We start from the raw sequence: 12,430 nt of genomic DNA on the forward strand, positions 1-12,430 counted from the left end.
AGCGACCTCAGCGTTATAAGTCTACGTCAGGGGTTCCCAAACTTTTTACACAGGGGGCCAGTTCACTGTCCCTCAGACCGTTGGAGGGCCGGACTATAAAAAAAAAACTGAACAAATCCCTATGCACACTGCACATATCTTATTTTAAAGTAAAAAAACAAAACGGGAACAAATACAATATTTAAAATAAAGAACAAGTAAATTTAAATCAACAAACTGACCAGTATTTCAACGGGAACTATGGGCCTACTTTTGGCTAATGAGATTGTCAATGTCCAGTTCATTTGTCACTGCTAGCCGTAACAAGTGTAAGACATGCTTCCAGAGCTGTGAAGCGTGCATCCCGCGTCACCGGAAGTAGTACTACTGTATGTGAGCAAGGCTGCGCTTTGTGGCGCCGCCACATACAGTACTCCAGTACTGCATCCACATACAGTGCTCCTCTCACTGACCACCAGTGAAAGAGGTGCCCCTTCTGGAAGTGCAGCGGGGGCCGGATAAATGGCCTCAGGGGGCCGCATGCGGCCCACAGGCCGTAGTTTGGGGACCCCTGGTCTACGTTTTATCCGCTGCGCCACCACAGGTCAGGCAGAGCAAGTTAATTTTGTGCGCCCCGGCCCTGGCTGGTTGGCTCAGTGGTAGAGCGTCGGCCTGGCATGTGGAAGTCCTGGGTTTGATTCCTGGTTAGGGCACACAGAAGAAGCATCCATCTACTCTACTCTTCACCCCTCTCCTTTCTATGTCTCTTCCCCTCCCACAACCAAGGTTCCATTGGAGCAAAGTTGGCCCGGGCACTGAGGATGGCTCCATGGCTTCCGCCTCAGGCGCTAAAATGGCTCCCATTGCAACAGAGCAACGCCCCAGATGGGCAGAGCATCGCCCCCTAGTGGGCATGCCAGGTGGATCCCGGTTGGGCACATGTGGGAGACTGCCTCCCTGCTTCTCACTTCAGAAAAATACAAAATAAATAAATAAATAATTTTGTGGGCCCTATTTTAGCCCCAAAACTTTGGCTTGAAGATAAAAAGTTTGTCTGCCTCAGGTAGAATTTCTCTGGTTGCTCCAGGTAACTGGGTTCTCCAAAAGGTTGTCAGAAATTCCATACAGAATCAATGAGGGAAGCCAGAGCTTTAAGCACAGTTGTTTCTATATCATTCTCAGTCTCTAAGTTGTTAATGTAATAAGTAGGATTTGAGTTAGATCTAGGCCCCTGGCATAAAGTCCTGATAGCTCAGAATATGGCCCAGTGCTGGAGAATTTAAACTTACTCCTAGACAGGATAGTGAAGGTGAGCTGCTGTCTCCACTGCCAAGCAGAGGCAGATTGCTGTTTACAGCCAAAATGAGCTGGCCAGATCAATGGCCATGTCCCCCTAAGGTAAGAGATGATTAGGAAACCTTCCTATGTTTACTAACCCTAACATGAAGTACATTAGCACAGAATGATTGACTTTTTTTTTTAATTCAGTGAGATGAGGGGAAGCAGAGACACTCCTGCATGTGCCCTGACTGGGATCCACCCAGCAGGCCCACTAGGGGGCAATGCTCTGCCCATCTGGGGCCATTGCTCCATTGCTCAGCAACCAAGCTTTTCTTTAGTGCCTGAGGCGGAGGCCATGGAGCCATCCTCAACACCTGGGGCCAACTTGCTCCAACTGAGCCATAGCTGCAGGAGGGGAAGAGAGAGAGAAGTGAGGGGGGGAGGGAGGGAAAGGCATATGGGGCGCTTCTGTGTGCCCTGACCGTGAATTGAACCTGGGACATTCACACGCTGGCTGACACTCTACCACTGAGCCAACTTGCCAGAGCCCTGATTAATGTTTTCATCATCCCTACCTGTAATTAATTCCAGAGCTCATCTGTTGTTGTTGTTGTTTTTTAATTTATTGATTTTAGCGAGAAAGGGAGGAAAGGAGAGAGAGAGAGAGAGAGAGAGAGACAGGGACATCTATCTATCCCTGCATGTGCCCTGACTGAGGATTGAACCGGCAACCTCTGCACTTCTAGACAATGCTCTAACCAGCCAAGCTAACCCAGCAGGGCTGATCTGTTTTCTTTTTAGTGTATCGCTTGACTTTAGAAAGAAAGGAAGGGAGAGAGAGAGCATTTATTTGTTCCACTTAGTTGTGCATTCATTAGGTGCTTTCCATAATGCCCTGACTGGAGATCAAACTCGCAACCTTAGTGTTTGGGGACAATACTTGAACCAACTGAGCTAATTGGCCAGGACCAGAACTCATGTTTTCAAGATTGGCCAAACAGGCTTGTTAAGGCAAACAGCAGGGACAAACCTCTATTCTCAGTTTCTCCAGTTCTCCAATGGTCGTGATTGCATGCACTACCCCTGGAGTTCTAGGGTTAGTTGTATTTTTAGTCTTGGGGGAAAGGTTGGGATTCTAGAGATCTCCAATTTGGCGTGTCCAATAGTCAACATCCTACATTGTATGTGCTTCACCCGGTAAAGGCCTACTCTTTTCTCTAAATCATATTAAATCCGCCTGACCAGGCGGTGGCGCAGTGGATAGAGCGTCGGACTGGGATGCCGAGGACCCAGGTTCGAGACCCCGAGCTCACCAGCTTGAGCACAGGCTCATCTGGTTTGAGCAAAACCTCACCAGCTTGGACCTAAGGTCGCTGGCTCAAGCAAGGGGTTACTCGGTCTGCTGAAGGCCCGTGGTCAGGGCACATATGAGAAAGCAATCAATGAACAACTAAGGTGTTGCAACGCGCAACAAAAAACTGATTGAGGGCCCTGGCCGGTTGGCTCAGCGGTAGAGCGTCGGCCTAGCGTGCGGAGGACCCGGGTTCGATTCCCAGCCAGGGCACACAGGAGAAGCGCCCATTTGCTTCTCCACCCCTCCGCCGCGCTTTCCCTCTCTGTCTCTCTCTTCCCCTCCCGCAGCCAAGGCTCCATTGGAGCAAGGATGGCCCGGGCGCTGGGGATGGCTCTGTGGCCTCTGCCCCAGGCGCTAGAGTGGCTCTGGTCGCAACATGGCGACGCCCAGGATGGGCAGAGCATCGCCCCCTGGAGGGCAGAGCATCGCCCCTGGTGGGCGTGCCGGGTGGATCCTGGTCGGGCGCATGCGGGAGTCTGTCTGACTGTCTCTCCCTGTTTCCAGCTTCAGAAAAATGAAAAAAAAAAAAACAAAAAACTAATGATTGATGCTTCTCTTCTCTCCATTCCTGTCTGTCTGTCCCTGTCTATCCCTCACTCTGACTCTCTCTCTGTCTCTGTAAAAAAAAATATATAATAATAATAATAAATAAAATTTTTTTAAAATCATATTAAATCCATCTTGGTAACCTCTTCAAGAAGGGCTCAAATCCCCCTGGTGAAGGGCACTGGGCCCTTGTATCTGCCCTGCACTGTTGCATAATGTGACAGTTTTGGATAATCCCTCCTTTTCTTGCATACACTATATAGTACTTAAAGTTGATCTTTCATCAGATTCTGATTTCTTGGAGTTAATATTTCTCCCAAGCCTGCCTTTGAAAGCAAGGTCTGAAGTTCTTGACTACTGCCCCATGTCCAGAAAGCCTAGCCCTAGGCAGAGCGCCTGGCTCCCCCTGGTGGATCAGTGGATTATAGGAGCTTTTCGTGCTTCCCCGGGAGAGAATCCTTCCTGGTCCCTTAGTTTGGGGATAGAGCTCCTCACATTCTGAGAAGTGGACAATATCAGAAGGCTTTCCCAATCTGCCCCTTGTTCATTGTGCACTAACAAAGACTTGTTTCTTATGATGCTTGGAGTCTGCACCGTTTTCTCTCAGCTTGCTGCCAGCATTTGCCTGCTGCCAACGTTGGCCCTTGGGCCGCGGTTACTGCAGCAACAGCTTCCGTGAGCCTTTGGATTCTCCATGGACCACTTATAAGCTGGGGAATTGGGACCCATGCAATCAGTCCAGACTGGCTTCTTTCACATTACAGGGATTGAGCAAGATGTGGGTGAGGAAGTTTCTACTTATTCTGCCAAGATCCCAGAAATTTCCCTGGCAGGGTGCCACCTCTGTTAAAAAACACTGTCTAGCCTGACCAGGCGGTGGTGCAGTGGATAGAGCGTCGGACTGGGATGCAGAGGACCCAGGTTTGAGACCCCGAGGTCGCCAGCTTGAGTGCAGGCTCATCTGGTTTGAGCAAAGAGCTCACCAGCTTGAACCCAAGGTCATTGGCTCGAGCAAGGGGTCACTTGGTCTACTGTAATCCCACGGTCAAGGCACATATGAGAAAGCAATCAATGAGCAACTAAGGTGCTGCAACGAAGAACTGGTGCTTCTCATCTCTCTGTATTCCTATCTGTCCCTATCTATCCCTCTCTCTCTCTCTCTCTGACTCTCACTCTGTCTCTGTAAAAACAACAACAACAACAAAAAAAAACAACTGTCCAGACAGGCCTGGCTTGTGATGGCGCAGTAGATAGAGCACTGATCTGGAATGCTGAGGTCACCGGTTCAAAACCCTGGGCTTGCCCAGTCAAGGCACAGACAACAAGCAAGCAATGAACAACTAAAGCAAAGCAACTATGAGTTGATGCTTCTCGCTACCTCCCCGTCCTCTCTCTGTAAAATCAATAAATAAAATCTTAAAACAAACAAAAAACACCAGACACTGAGCCAGGAATTTGTGGAAGCAGACTCAAGGAGCAACTTTTCTGCCTTTCAGAGAGAAGTGAATTATTTGGGTGACTGGGAGTGCCTCCTATGGCTGAGCTTCGTGGCAGATGTGTACCGGGAAGACTGTGCTGACATGCCTTCCTCAGCTGGGTGATGCTCCCTCCACTCCCACACTGGGGCCTCTCGACCTCCATATCGGTAGCACCACACAGAGGGATGAGTACTCGACACCATAGAAAGCTACATGAAGGGAAGTGGGTCCTCACCAAGTGTCTCTATTTGTCCCCTATTTATTCAACAAGCATCTATTGATTCTCCTACTGAGTGCTAGGTACTCTTCATTATCCAGGGATCCAGTAGAGAGTATATTATTTCTTTTCTTTCTTTTTTTTTTTTTTTCTGAAGCCGGAAACGGGGAGAGACAGTCAGACAGACTCCCGCATGCGCCCGACCGGGATCCACCCGGCACGCCCACCAGGGGGCGACGCTCTGCCTACGAGGGGGCGATGCTCTGCCCCTCCGGGGCGTCGTCTGTCGCGACCAGAGCCACTCTAGCGCCTGGGGCAGAGGCCAAGGAGCCATCCCCAGCGCCCGGGCCATCTTTGCTCCAATGGAGCCTCGCTGCGGGAGGGGAAGGGAGAGGCAGAGAGGAAGGAGAGGGGGAGGGGTGGAGAAGCAGATGGGCGCTTCTCCTGTGTGCCCTGGCCGGGAATCGAACCCGGGACTTCTGCACGCCAGGCCGACGCTCTACCACTGAGCCAACCGGCCAGGGCCAAGAGTAAATTATTTCATCCAACAAATACTGAATCCCTACTATATGCCAGGTGTGATTCTACATACTGGGGGTGTAGCCATGAATGAAACAGACTCTTGCCCTTGTGGAACTGACATTAAAGTGAGGCTGAGAGACTATAAGCATAAGAATGTTACAAGAACCATGGGAGGGAAAGAAAGAACAGCAGGGTGAAGGGGACCTGGGGTGAGCAGATGGCAGTATCCATAGGATAGCCAGGAAGGCTTTACCACAAAGGTGACATTGAGCGAAAAGAAGGAAGTGAAGGTCATGCAGCTATCTGGAAAATGAGTGGTCCAGGCAGAGGAACAATGCAAAGGGTGTGTGGTGGAACCACGGCTGGTGTGCTTGGGGGACAGTGAGGAGTCCAGTGGTCGCAGGGGAGTAAACAAGGGAGACAGGCAGGAGGTCAGGTGAATCAGGCACTGCAGGGCTTTGAGGGACACACACACTTGCACTGCTACACTAAGTACATCTGACCCCCGCCCCAGTGTGTTGGTCAGTCTGGCTGATTTTTTTTTTTTTTATAAAGCAAATACAACAAGGTACTTGCTTTTTTTTTAATTTTTTTTTAATTTTTATTTTATTCATTTTAGAGAAGAGAGAGAGAGAGGAGAGAGAGAAGGGGGAGGAGCTGGAAGCATCAACTCCCATATGTGCCTTGACCAGGCAAGCCCAGGGTTTCGAACCGGCAACCTCAGCATTTCCAGGTTGACGCTTTATCCACTGCGCCACCACAGCTCAGGCAAGTCTGGCTGATTTCCAATGCTGGGCACGGATTCTCCCACTGGCTTCTCAGTGGGAGTAGTTGCCTAAATCTTGGGAAACATTTGCCTTCCCAGTCCCTACAGGGATCCTCAGCACCGACTTCCATGCACCCCTGGTCTTTTACCAGTTCTCTGGGAGTTATCATGGATGTAGATCACCAGACAGTAGCAGCTAAAGGGAAGAAGCCCTAAATGCGTCCTCCCGTTTCCTCACAGCATCTCATGAGAGCACTAAATGTGCCGTGGCCAGGTGGCTCAGTGGATGAAGCATCGAGCTGGGATGCCAGAGGTTGTGGGTTCAATCCCCAGCCAGGGCAAGACAAGAAGCAATCAGTGAGGACACAGCGAAATGGAACAACTAAGTTAAATGAGTTCATGCTTTCTCTCTCTCTCTCTCTCTCTCTCTCTCTCTCTTTCTTTCTCTCTCTTTCAAATCAATGAAAAAAGCCTGACCAGGCGGTGGCACAGTGGATAGAGCGTCCGACTGGGATGCTGAAGGACCCAGGTTCGAGACCCTGGGGTTGCCAGCTTGAGCGCGGGCTCATCTGGCTTGAGCAAAAAGCTCACTAGCTTGGACCCAAGGTCACTGGCTCGAGCAAGGGGTTACTCAGTCTGCTGAAGGTCCGCGGTCATGGCACATATGAGAAAGCAATCAATGAACAACAACGGTGTCGCAACGAAAAACTGATGATTGATGCTTCTCATCTCTCTCCATTCCTGTCTGTCTGTCCCTATCTATCCCTCTATCTGACTCTCTCTCTCTGTCCCTGTAAAAAAAAAAAAATCAATGAAAAAATACAATTAAATTTAAACGAAATAAAAGAGAACTAAATGCCACAACTTTACTCACCAATCTTATAGAAGTTCCCTCATAAATTATCCCATCCAGTAATGGCTTTTCACATTTGGGGCCCTAAGAGATGGTTGTTTTATGTCCTCTATCAGAAACATCACATAATGATATGGACACTGAAAGAGATTGTGGTGGCTTATAAGAGCAGAAGGTAGGGATTGTGTTATTTTTATCTTGCTAACTTTTTTTTTAGAGAGGAAAGAGACAGAAAGGAGGGTGGGTGAGGAGCAGGAAGCATCAATTCATAGTGCTTGCTTGTTTATGCCTTGACCGGGCAAGCCGGGAATTTTGAACCAGCGACCTCAGCATTCCAAGTCAATGCTTTATCCACTGCGCCACCACTGGTCAGGCTCTATCCCCCCCCCCCCATTGATTTAAGAGAGAGAGATGAAGGGAGAGAACAGCATCAACTCGTTCCCCTTAGTTGTTCCATTTATTTGTGCACTCATTGATTGCTTCTCATCATGTCCTGACCAGAGGTCGAACCTGTAACCTCTGGCGCACCGGGTCAACACTTTTTCCACTGAGCCACCTGGCCAAGGCCGTATAATGTTTAAAATGACATGCATCGACCTGTGAAACCATCACCACAGTCATGATAGTGAACATATCATTACCCCCAAAAGTTTCCTGTGCCCCCTGCTAATCCCTTCTTTCTACCCTGCCCTTATCTCCAAGCAACTACTGATTTTCTTTCTGTCTTAGTTTAGTTTGCATTTTCTAGATTTTTCCATAAATGAATCATTGAGTATGTATTCTTTTCTGTGTGACACACTCTGTCCAAATGATCAGATTCACCCATGTAGTACCATGTACATTCATATACCATCAAATCCACCTCTTTAAAGTGTACAACTTGGTGGTTTCATTTTATTTTATTTTTAAGTGGGAAAGGGGAGATAAACAGACTCCCGCATGTGCCCTGACTGGGATCTACCTAGCAACCCCATCTGGGGCCGATGCTTGAATCAACCGAGCTATCCTCAGTGTCTGAAGCTGGTGCTTGAACCATTCGAACCACTGGCTGCGAGAGGGGAAGAGAGGGAGAAGGGGGAGAGAGGGGAAGAGAAGCAATTGGTTGCTTTTCATGTGTGCCCTGACCAGGAGTCGAACCCAGATGTCTGCACATGGGGCCAATGCTTTATCCACTGAGCAACTACCCAGGGCCTATCCTGGATATTTCATATAAATGTACTACACAAGATGTGGCCTTTTGTGTCTGGCCTGCTTCACTCCACATGATTTCAAGATTCATGCATGTAATAGTATGTATCAGTACTTTATTACTTTTGTGGCTTAATAATATTCCATTGTTGCCTGATCTGTGGTGGCACAGTGGATAAAGCAGCAACCTGGGATGCTGAGGTCACTGGTTCAAAACCCTGTGCTTGGCTCTGGCCAGTTGGCTCAGTGGTAGAGCATTGGCCTGGCGTGCAGGAGTCCCAGGTTCTATTCCCAGCCAGGGCGCACAAGAGAAGCGCCCATCTGCTTCTCCACCCCTCCCCCTCTCCTTCCTCTCTGTCTCTTCCCCTCCCGCAGCCAAGGCTCCATTGGAGCAAAGTTGGCCCCGGGCGCTGAGGATGGCTCCATGGCCTCTGCCTCAGGCACTAGAATGGCTCTGGTTGCAACAGAGCTATGCCTCAGATGGGCAGAGCATCACCCCCTAGTGGGCATGCCGGGTGGATCTCAGTTGGGCGCATGCGGGAGTCTGTCTGACTGCCTCCCCGTTTCCAGCTTCAGAAAAATACAAAAAAAACAACAACAAAAAACCCCAAAAAAACCCTGTGTTTGCCTGGTCTAGGCACATATGGGAGTTGATGCTTCCTGCTCCCTCCTCCTTTTCTCTCTCTCTCTCTCTCCTCTCTAATAAATGAATAAATAAAATCTAAAAAAGAGAATGGCATAAAATTAATATTCAATTGTATGTATATACCACCTTTTGTTTATTCACTCATCTGTTGATGGAGCTTAGTCTTTGTATGGGCATATATTTCCTTTCTTGTGGGCACATACCTAGAAGTGGAATAACAGGATCATATAATAAGTATACTATGTTTAATTTTTTTTTTCTGGAGGTTGGGTAATCCAAGATCATGGCTCCAGCAGATTCAGGAACTGATGAGAACCCATTTTCTATTTTTTTTTTATTTTATTTTAGAGGGAAGAGAGAGAGAAAGCAGGTGAGGAAGGAACAGGAAGCATCAACTCTCATATGTGCCTTGACCAGGTAAGCCCAGGGTTTCGAAACTTCAAACTGTCCACCTCAGCGTTCCAGGTCGACGCTTTATCTACTGTACCACCACAGGTCAGGCAGAGAACCCATTTTCCAGATGGCCATCTTTTTACTGTAACCTTGCAAGGCAGAAGGAGGGAGAGATCTCTCTGAAGTAACCCCACTAATAAGTGCTATATGCTCATGACCTAGTCACCTCCCAAAGTCCTCACTATCTTTTCTTTTAATGTTTATTTTATTGATTTTAGAGAGCCAAATGGGGGAAAGAGAGAGATAGTAACTTCAATCTGTTCCTGTATGTGCCCTGACTGGGAATCGAACTGGCAACCTCTGCGCTTCAAGACGATGCTCTGTTTTTGTTTTGTTTTTATGACAGAGACAGAGAGAGAGTCAGAGAGAGGGACATGAACAGACAGGAAGGGAGAGAGATGAGAAGCATCAACTCTTCGTTGCAGCATCTTAGCTGTTCATTGATTGCTTTCTCATATGTGCCTTGACTAGGGGGCTACAGCAGAGTAAGTGACCCCTTGCTCAAGCCAGCGACCTTGGGCTCAAGCCAGCGACCATGGGGTCATGTCTATGGTCCCACGCTCAAGCTAGCAATCCCGCACTCAAGCTGGTGAGCCCGTGCTTAAGCCGGCAACCTCAGGGTTTCAAACCTGGGTCCTTCCACATCCCAGTTCAACGCTCTATCCACTGTGCCACCGCCTGGTCAGGCTTGCTTGTTTGTTTGTTTGTTTGTTTGTTTTAATGTATTGATTTTAGCCAGAGAGGAAGGGGGAGAGAGAGAGACAGGAACATCAATCTGCTCCTGTATGTGCCCTGACCGGGGATCAAACTAGCAACCTCTGAGCTTCAGGCTGATGCTCTAACCAACGGAGCTATCCAGCCAGGGCTATTTTTTTTTTAATTTTTATTTATTCATTTTAGTGAGAGAGGAAGGGATAGATAAAGAGAAAAAGAAAGAGAGGGAGAGAGAGAGAGGAACATGAGCTGATCCTGTACGTTCCCCGCCTGGGGATCGAATCAGCAACCTCTGTGCTTCAGGACAATGCTCTAACCAACTGAACAATCCTGCCAGGGCCGCTGAAAGTTTTAATTTCATATCATCCTTTAGGTCTCTGACTTTACAAGGCCACCATGCAGGCCTCCCCTGAGCTTGTCATGTTCAGCATGTGGCCCTTTTTTCATCTACATTGTTTTTGTTGCTGCTGTTTGGTTAGTGAGTTTTCTGAACTAATTCTTTAAAGTTTGTATTTTTTTTCCTTATTTTTAAATTTAATTTATTGCGGTGACATCGGTTAATAAAATTACATAGGTTTCGTGTGGAAAGTCTGTATTCTTTGTTCTGTGTGACCACCCAAAGTCTCTGCTTTATTAGCTTAGTGGTCAGTTAATGGTTAGACAGAGATTTCATTAAATCCCTTGAAGTGATAGGTTTGACCCTTTGCCTGGGTTTCTGTGTGTGTGTGTGTGTGTGTGTGTGTGTGTGTGTGTGTGTGTTGGAGCATGCCTTGAACATTCCAACAGGTAGTTTACAGCTCTGCGTCAGCCTCCACTCTTGCTTGCACAGAGCCTCACAGTCACCAAGAGGCAAGAGCTTCCGGCCTCCTCAGTTCTCTCCTGGCATGCTTATAGCCTTGCACAGGCACGTGCGTGTGTCCTTCCAGATTCCCAGGAGTATGTCAGAGCTTTTTTTTTTTTTTTTTTTTTTTTTTCCTTTCATTTTTCTGAAGCTGGAAACAGGGAGAGACAGTCAGACAGACTCCCGCATGCGCCCGACCGGGATCCACCCGGCATGCCCACCAGGGGCGATGCTCTGCCCACCAGGGGGCGATGCTCTGCCCCTCCGGGGCGTCCCTCTGTTGCGACCAGAGCCACTCTAGCGCCTGAGGCAGAGGCCGAGGAGCCATCCCCAGCGCCCGGGCCATCTTTGCTCCAATGGAGCCTTGGCTGCGGGAGGGGAAGAGAGAGACAGAGAGGAAGGAGAGGGGGAGGGGTGGAGAAGCAGATGGGCGCTTCTCCTGTGTGCCCTGGCCGGGAATCGAACCCGGGACTTCTGCACGCCAGGCCGACGCTCTACCACTGAGCCAACCGGCCAGGGCTATGTCAGAGCTTTTCAAAACCCCCTTGGGTTCCCCGTTCCCTAGCTTTTACTTTCATGTTTTTGGTCAGCTTCTTGTTTGCTCTAACTCTTATCACCACCTGAGGTACTGTGTGTGATGTTACATAATGGCCACCAACTGTTTGTAAAATGGCTATTCAGTCTGAGAGAGCTCTCAGTCAGGTCAGACAAAGATGAGCTCTTGGAAAGGTGAGCGTCTATAGGGGACTGGCATGCAGGTCAAGAATGACAACTCTCTGGTTCTCACACCTATTAGGATGGCTACCGCCTGACCTGTGATGGCGCAGTGGATCAAGCGTCGACCTGGAACGCTGAGGTAGCCAGTTCGAAACCCCGGGCTTACCTGGTCAAGGCACATAAGAGAGTTGATGCTTCCTGCTCCTCCTCCCTCCCTTCTCTCTCTCTCTCTCTCTCCCTCTCTCTCTCTCTCTCTCTCTCTCAAATGAATAAATAAAATCTTAAAAAAAAAAAGGATGGCTACCATTTATTTATTCACTTTTATTTATTGATTTGAGGGGGGGGGGGAGAGTGAGAAACATCAACCCGAAGTTCCTTCACTTTAGTTGTTCATTGATTGCTTTTCCTATGTGCCTTAACTGGGGGCTCCCAGCCGAACCAGGGTCCTCTTGCTCAGGCTAGCGACCTTAGGGTTTCTAACCAGAGACCTAAGCATTCTGGGTCAAAGCTCTATCTACTGCACCACCACTTGTCAGGCACGATGGCTATTATTTTAAAAAGAAAGTAAATGTTGGTGAGGATGTGAGCAATTGGAACCCTTGTAACTCTTGGCAGGAATATAAAATGGTGCAGCTGATATGGAAAATAGTATGACATTGCCCCCCACACCCAAATTAAGAAAAAGAAATACTATATGATCCAGCAATTCTTCTTCTGGATATATAGCCAAAAGAACCGATTTTACACTCTCATGTTTATAGCAACATTATTCACAAGTGCCCATCAGTGAATGAATTGATAAGCAAAATGTGGTATATATAAAATATAAAACAAAAACAAAAATGAAGGAAAATGTGACATATACATACAAGGAA

Source organism: Saccopteryx leptura, chromosome X, assembly GCF_036850995.1.
Source record: "Saccopteryx leptura isolate mSacLep1 chromosome X, mSacLep1_pri_phased_curated, whole genome shotgun sequence".
NCBI lineage: Eukaryota > Metazoa > Chordata > Mammalia > Chiroptera > Emballonuridae > Saccopteryx > Saccopteryx leptura.